General features: G+C 36.8%; 1 protein-coding gene across 1 annotated transcript in view; it reads right to left on the reverse strand.

The window, feature by feature from the left end:
* The window catches only part of LOC143028173 (uncharacterized), a 56,454-nt gene extending 49,208 nt beyond the window's left edge, over nt 1-7,246 (reverse strand). Inside the window, exon 1 of the mRNA XM_076189911.1 lies at nt 6,919-7,246. The gene's annotated coding sequence lies outside the window, so the exon portion shown is untranslated. The remainder of the gene's footprint in view (nt 1-6,918) is intronic.
* Nucleotides 7,247-7,612: the final 366 nt, after the last annotated feature.

Here is a 7,612-nt window from a genome sequence, read left to right on the forward strand (position 1 = left end):
GGCAACGTGGGGGGTGGGGGGGGTCAAGTGTCCGGGTCGAAACACAATGGGTCTGGGGAAGTGGGCGGGGAAGGGGGAAGGTGGGGGGGAGGGGAACGCCTGTGATCCGTGATGGAAGTTAGCCTAAGCCAAAGCACCTGGTGTCAACAGCCTGGGCTCGACCGTAGGTCAAGGAGAGGGAAGAGGTCAAGTAGGAGGAAGAGGTGAAGGGAGAAGGAGGAGAAAGAAGAAGAGAAGGAGGAGCCTAGGGTTTTGTTGAGGGACAAAGAGGAGGAGGAGGAGTGTTTGATTGTAGGACGAGGAGGAGGAGGATTAGGAGTTTGGGTGTGGTTGTAGGACGAGGAGGAGGAGGAGGAAGAGGGTGTGGTTGTAAGGCGAGGAGGAAGAAGAGTGTAGGAGGAGGAGGAGGAGGATTGAGAGTTTAGGTGTGGTTGTAGGACAAGGAGGAGGATGATTTTGGGCTCGACTAATTGATGAGGAAAAGTCTTGATCGATGGAAGAGGAGGAGAAGGACTCTGGGCTCGTTCTCGGGTGATGAGGAAGAGGAGGAGGAGGACGAGGAGAAGGACCTTGATTTGTGAGTCAAGAGACTCATAAGACTCACAAATTACAAATCTAGATAACAACTGATACCCAAAAATCTAGAATGCTCAAACACCTCACATTACTATGTTTAAGTTCCATAACTCATAAAGTATAAATCGCAATGCTCAGTAATGATAATGATGCTAAAATCATAATGATCGTGACTTACGATGTATTAGAATCGTAACTTACGACCTTCAATCATCGTAACTTGTGATGTTCACGTATCGTAACTTACGATCTTCACGAATCGTGACTTAAAATAATAATCAGTAATGATAACATTTGAGTCTTGATAATTATCAGTTTCTCTCCTCAGACCCCCAGGTAAATATTCTGTTAATTTCCTATATCCATTGCTGATGTTAATTTTACAAGATACACTGATATTGTCTCTTGTTGAGCGACATCAGTAAAACATCAATTCTTAACCTTTGTGTTTATTTTTCATTTATTCCACAAAAATTTATCTTTTTTTTTTTTGCAAACCTTGCTATTCTTTGTTTCATAGCTTTAACTCCCCTATTTTCAGTTTTTATATATTATTTACAAATTTCAAATTCGTTAATGAAAGCAGCATTTTCACGAATAATGGATCGCTGCGTTAGAGGAGGCTGACTGGCTGTGGTGCGTTCGAGTTTGGCACAAATTTCCAGAAACCGATCCCAAAACAAAACCTGGAGCACAGGCCGCCATCGAACGGAAGAGAGTAAACTTTTCTATTATGCAGGACAGACTGCTATCGCACTGGCCCGGGGTACGACCCACGCAGGGCTCCAATACCAAGAACACGCAAAACGGACGACAGCTCCTTCCAAAATGTCGACATTTTCTCCATCGGTAACGGACCAATATGTTGACAATTTTTTTTTCTGTCACTTTCTGACCAATTTTATGTGGTTTCAGGGGAACGAGACCCTACGAGTGAAGGACGTATAGACGATTTGAGACCAAAACCCAACTTCTCCCGAATAGAATGATCCTTTGAACGAAGTAGTCATTATTATTATCATTATCACTATTATTATTATTAATAATAATAATATTATTATTATTATTATCACTATTATTGTTATTAATACTCGTATCACCACCATTATTAGTAAAACACCGTCAAAGATGTATTTAGGGATCTGTCGAGACAATACGAAAGGCAAATCACCCACAACAACAGCGCAGTTCAAGCCTACGTAAGTAAAATGTGACATTTGACAGACCCTGTATATTCTCCCTTTACAAAGTCGACCAGCATAAAGATGGACATAATAAAAAGCTGGTGTGATGACGTCACCGATGACGTCAATCGTTGGACATGAATAGCTCACTGGACCCGAAAGTAAGGCTACTTGTCGATGGCGACGTGCAGACAGGGCGATGACGAAGACGATGACGACGCCGCGCCGCCAAGGGAGATGAAAGTCTTGTCTTGATGACGTCATATCGACAGTTCGGGCTGGATTCAGATATCGATAGTTTCACGGCTGTCAAACTACACATTCAATTCTCAGATTAATCCTCACTGCTGAAATGTAAATTTCGAATCTATTTGAAATCAGGTTTTCGTCATTTCTTGTCTTTCCAGGATTGTTAGCTGAAGGACAAATATATCTTTACAAAAAGATTATAACTTTCTTAACCCATTTCTTGGCTTACAAGTTTAAAAAGATTAATGTATACTATGGGTACACCTCACTCCTGTGCATAAGCCTGTGTACTGTGTGTGTGTGTGTGTGTGTGTGTGTGTGTGTGTGTGTGTGTGCATGTATATCTCAGTTTATCAATATTTGCCTGTATCAGTTCATCTTGTAACGTGTTCCGCATATTGATGCACCTAGGTGGAAAGCTAATCTTCCCTAACGTCCTCCAGTGATTCTTTTTATTTATTTATTAATATATTGCTGCGATCTCATCTGTCCTCTCATCTTCGCTCCTCCAATGTGGGTAGTCCCAACTTTCCTGGTCTCTCTTCATGTGCCTTCTCTACCAGGCTTGGGATCATTTTGGTTGCCCTCGATATATATATGTATATATTGTTACGGGCGGGCTGGTTAGTGAAGAGACGTTACGTATAACGGATAAGTGCTTAAGAACCAGCTCACTTCTAGAAGCCACTGTAGGACTGAACTATCTGGTCAGGGCCTAGATAATTCGTAAGACTAGAAGTAAAGGTAACAAAGAAGATTCCAGGAAAGGAATATTAAACTAGCGATAAAACTAGTAAACGAAATTATTAATATGGAAAATATTTACAGGCAATCAACACAAAAGAGAATGGGCAGTAGGGTCAATGGGACCGTTACATGATTATAAGAATATGGAAATTATCGTTCAAATAAGAAACACAAGATACGTATACAATATGGTACTATCTAAGTACAAAGAGATCAGGAACATGTATCAGAATAAGTAATAAGTACAAATATAAGTATAAAGTAATGCAATGTATATCAGACACGTAATGTAGGCAAAAAGGGTGATCACTTCACACCAATCGTCTCATGAGTCTAAACTTCCAGTTTTTATCAAGAGATAAGATATGCGAGAAAATGACGAGGAGTGAGCGATTTCCACCGCTTATATACCATTGGACCGGAAGCGGGATACTTCCGGGTGAGCGAAAGAGGGGGAGGAGGGTAGGTTAACACACGTCAACATGGGTAGTTTTAAGACCCTCGACTCGCTTGAACAATCTACTTATTTAGTAACTGTCAAATCTGTGCGCTCCGAACTATTCAGGATTTCGCTTGTCTGTTTGTTCTACAAGAGTGCGCACCTCTCTCCGCACGTAGGCAAGATTACATATAGTGGACGGGCGTTACTGCTTAACATTGTTACAATACATACATAGACAAGAAATATGAACATAGTTATGTAATACAAAGGAACACAATTCTATAACATAATTACACATATGACGTAATATCTAATATTACGTTACAATATATATATATATATATATATATATATATATATATATATATATATATGCAAAGATAATCACAAAAACGCGTGACTAAATGATCATTCAGAAACCACAGGGAAATAAAGTTCGGAATACTAGACGTTTGTTTCTTTTGCTTTGTTTCTCCGACAGTGGGTAATTAAAACACACATATATATATATATATATATATATATATATATATATATATATATATATATGAAGGTGGAAAAAGAAGTCACGGGTCTAATTCCGAGTTTCTGAGGTTATTCCTGACCGGTTTCGCTCTATGCTTCTTCAGAGGAATGCAATGTACCAGCGCATATATATATATATATATATATATATATATATATATAAAGTAATTTCGTAACACATTCGTAAATTTCAACAAAAACCCACCGTGTTGGATATCGTCTATTTCGTTTCTTCTTATCCAACACAGTGGGTTCTTGTTGAATATATATATACATATATATGTATATACATATACATATATATATACATATATATGCATATATATATACATATATATACATATATATATATATATATATATATATATATATATATATGTGTGTGTGTGTGTGTGTGTGTGTGTGTGTGTATGTGTGTGTGTGTGTGTGTGTGCGTGTGCATGTGTGTGTGATGACCAGACCTCTGTTTGTATTCCAGTTTGGGTCAGATCAAACATTCATTTGTTGTCTTCACATTCTCATCCGTAAAATGGATTGACACATTTGGATTCATTATTATTTTTCAATTGTTTCCTTATTTTATTGATATGATTTATAAATTGAACAAATTTAGATTTAAGAAGGAAATAGCTAAAAACTGGTTTACCAGCAGAATGGAATACACTTAGTCACCATTTGGAGGGCGATAGATAGAACAATTGAATGTTTTACGAGAATGTTTAGATAACTTTATAGAAAGGGATGAAAGGTGGTAATGGACATGGAACTGCCTAGTGTAGGCATTATGGTCTCTTGTAGTCTCCTTTATTCTCATAATTTCATTCTTCTATTTACATGATTTTCAGCTTCTTCATTTACCTTTCTTTTTATTTGATTTTTTATTATCATTTTTTTTTTTTTCATTTTGGCCCATTCCCAAGGCTTTGTCGGTGGTATTCTTAAAAAATTCTTTCCTTATATAAATCTTTCCTTTTACAAGTTTTATATAAATCCTTGGAAGGGATTTTTTTCTTTTAAGAATACCATCGTAAGAATCTTACGGTGGTATTCTTAAAAAATATTCTTTCTTTATATAAATCTTATATAAATACTTGGAAGGGAAAGATTTTTTTAAGAATACCACCGTGTATTTCTTGGAAGTGAGTTTAAGTTCCCACTCCTGGTTCTATTCTTAAACTAAATTTAGATATTCCTGTGTCATTTTACATTCCTCCTCCTGTTTCACTGTTCTCATGATTTTGGCATCGTCATCAGCTAAGTTTGCGTTGCTACCTAATCCATCAATCATATTTACACACAAAAGGAATATTATTGCTGCATTTACCCAATTAGTCACTTCATGCTGTATGCAGAAAACGGTGTGCGTTTTTACCTATTTGTAATATACAGGAATAAAACAACGCTCGTAGGATCCCGTCTCCTATTCTCCACTTCGTCACACCTCGCCTCAAATTCGTGTACAGTTTCAAATTAATCTATATCCTTGTCACACAGAAAACCCAATGTCGGAGTGAAAGAAAAACTTATTAGAAAGTTGATTTCTATATTTCGGCTGTCAACAGCAGCCCTCCTTAGTAAAATACTTTAATTGAAGAGGGCTGCAGTTTGATGCCGAAATAATGAAGTCAATTTTCACTCCGCCAGTGGATTTTCTGCGTGATTCACACATGTGCCACTACATTTTTCTAGTTTGATTATACATTCAATACTCTTAAAAAGAAAAAATGTGATACAATAATATCACACAAAAAATACACACTATGGTGTCGGTTGATTGTCACCTGATATTTCCGTGTTCATGCTCTGCTGGGGGAGCAAGCGGCCGTTTTGTGTTGACATGTGAGCGCGGGAGGTGGAAGGGGGAGGGGGAGGGGTGGCTAAAGTCGTCTCTTACTCACCACAATGTCGACGCGTGGTCATATTACTGGTTATACCTTATATCTAGATGTGATAATACATCTTATATGATGCGATGATATCACATTTAATATAATGTGATGGTGATATATTTTATATAACTCTGGTGGAATGATTAATTATATAATCAATTCATTGACGAATTAATGGTCAGGGCTGGGCCACTGTGGTCGTTGATGTTGATCTATGGGAGTTTTGCGTGTGAAATATCGTGTCGTGATGGAATTTGAGTGTCGCTATTTATTCACTCAGGATAACGCCAGGGGATTTTAGTCGCGTGTGTGGTGACCCTAACATAGCCAAGAGGGTTTAAAAGTTAACCGATAAACACAACGCGATTAACCTCATTCAGAGTCTATCTTTACTAAAAACAGACGCATTATGGTACAATTTCGAATACTAATGGTATTTATATTATAGTTGTCTCAAAGTTAGTTTATTAATTTGTTTGAACCCTTTTCGAGAAAAAAATATAATTTAATCGTATACCTATCCAAGGTATACGATTTCATCCATTTTCATGGTACCTTTACGGTAAAGGTGTTAGGTTGCATTTTATTTCTTGGTACACGACTGTACGGTACTGTGATTTCCAGCGAGAAGCGGTACAAATTGATCCAACCCTGAGATACGAGCAAATGACGCACTTGGCATGTTTTATTCTGGTTAGATTGCTTTAATTAAGTCAAATTTGAAAGACTTAATGGTACCTCCACCCACCCCATCCCTCTGTACAATTAAGCATTTCATATAATTCTATTCAGGCTACTGTCAGACCGAATCTGGACAAATCTTTGTAATAAATACTGACAACATACAATTATGTATCGCCTTTCTTCTTTTCAAATGATAGAAAGATCACGTTATTTTTAAGGAAATTCAAATTTTTCACAAAAAACAAAATGTTCTGCATGCATTGACATCATCCAAGACTTTATTAATTTTTTGAAATACCTTCCAAGTTATTCGCTTCGTATCTACGAAACCATGCGGCTGCATTTCATAATTACGTGCATGTAGTATATAAACAAAACTATGTTTATATCAACAATGTCAACCAACAAAAACACAACAAATCAACTTAAGTCAAAATAAACTGTAAAATAAAACAAAGGACGACACAAATATAAGTATATAATAATAACTACAATTTATTTTAAAAACGCGGACAATATTACGATTTTTCTACAATATTCTTATCAGTGCCAATGAAACCATAGGCACAAGTTCGGTAATGCATGGTTGAGAAAAAGAAGGAATATAAATAATATCGCTTACCTTAGAGTGACTGTCGACAGATGACGTGGTGCAACACGATATCAAAAGAATTTATATATTTCAGATTGCATTGTGCTTATCTGAAGGGTTGAAATCCTTGAGCCATGGTAGGCTGCTTTTTCAATGCAACTATGCATATAACTCTTAGCGTCTGTAGTTCCCAAAACTAAATTTAAATCGCCAAAACTAGCTTCGGGGTTAAATTCAAATAATAACATGCACTAAATTCACCACAAACGATCACAATCCCCGATAAAGGATCACGTAATTATGTTGCTACTTGGGCAAGTTTTAGTAACACCTGCGCTATTCCCACACCTAACGCATTCTTGCGTTGAACTGACAGTGGATATTGAGATAGTTTCCAACCTTGTTGTACGATCATACATAAGGAATTATGCTTGGTATTATTTATGTTTCAATGTTAACTTTATACATGGGCTATAATTATAAGATTAACAAAAATTGTATCAGTGGCAATTATGTTAACTTATTTCTGGACGCCGTTAAATGCATATGATAGAATTATGAATTTATAAAAGCTTTCTGGAAGTATTTAGCATCGCCCGTGTCATTCACTTCTTCCATGTAAACTTTACCCGTAACCATAGCAACACCAGGTATAGGTATTTAAGCTAATATACTGTTTATTACTACAAAAATTGATATTTGATATTTATTAATCGGATGTGTC

Source organism: Oratosquilla oratoria, chromosome 9, assembly GCF_046742065.1.
Source record: "Oratosquilla oratoria isolate Oo_2021 chromosome 9, ASM4674206v1, whole genome shotgun sequence".
Taxonomy (NCBI): Eukaryota; Metazoa; Arthropoda; class Malacostraca; order Stomatopoda; family Squillidae; genus Oratosquilla; species Oratosquilla oratoria.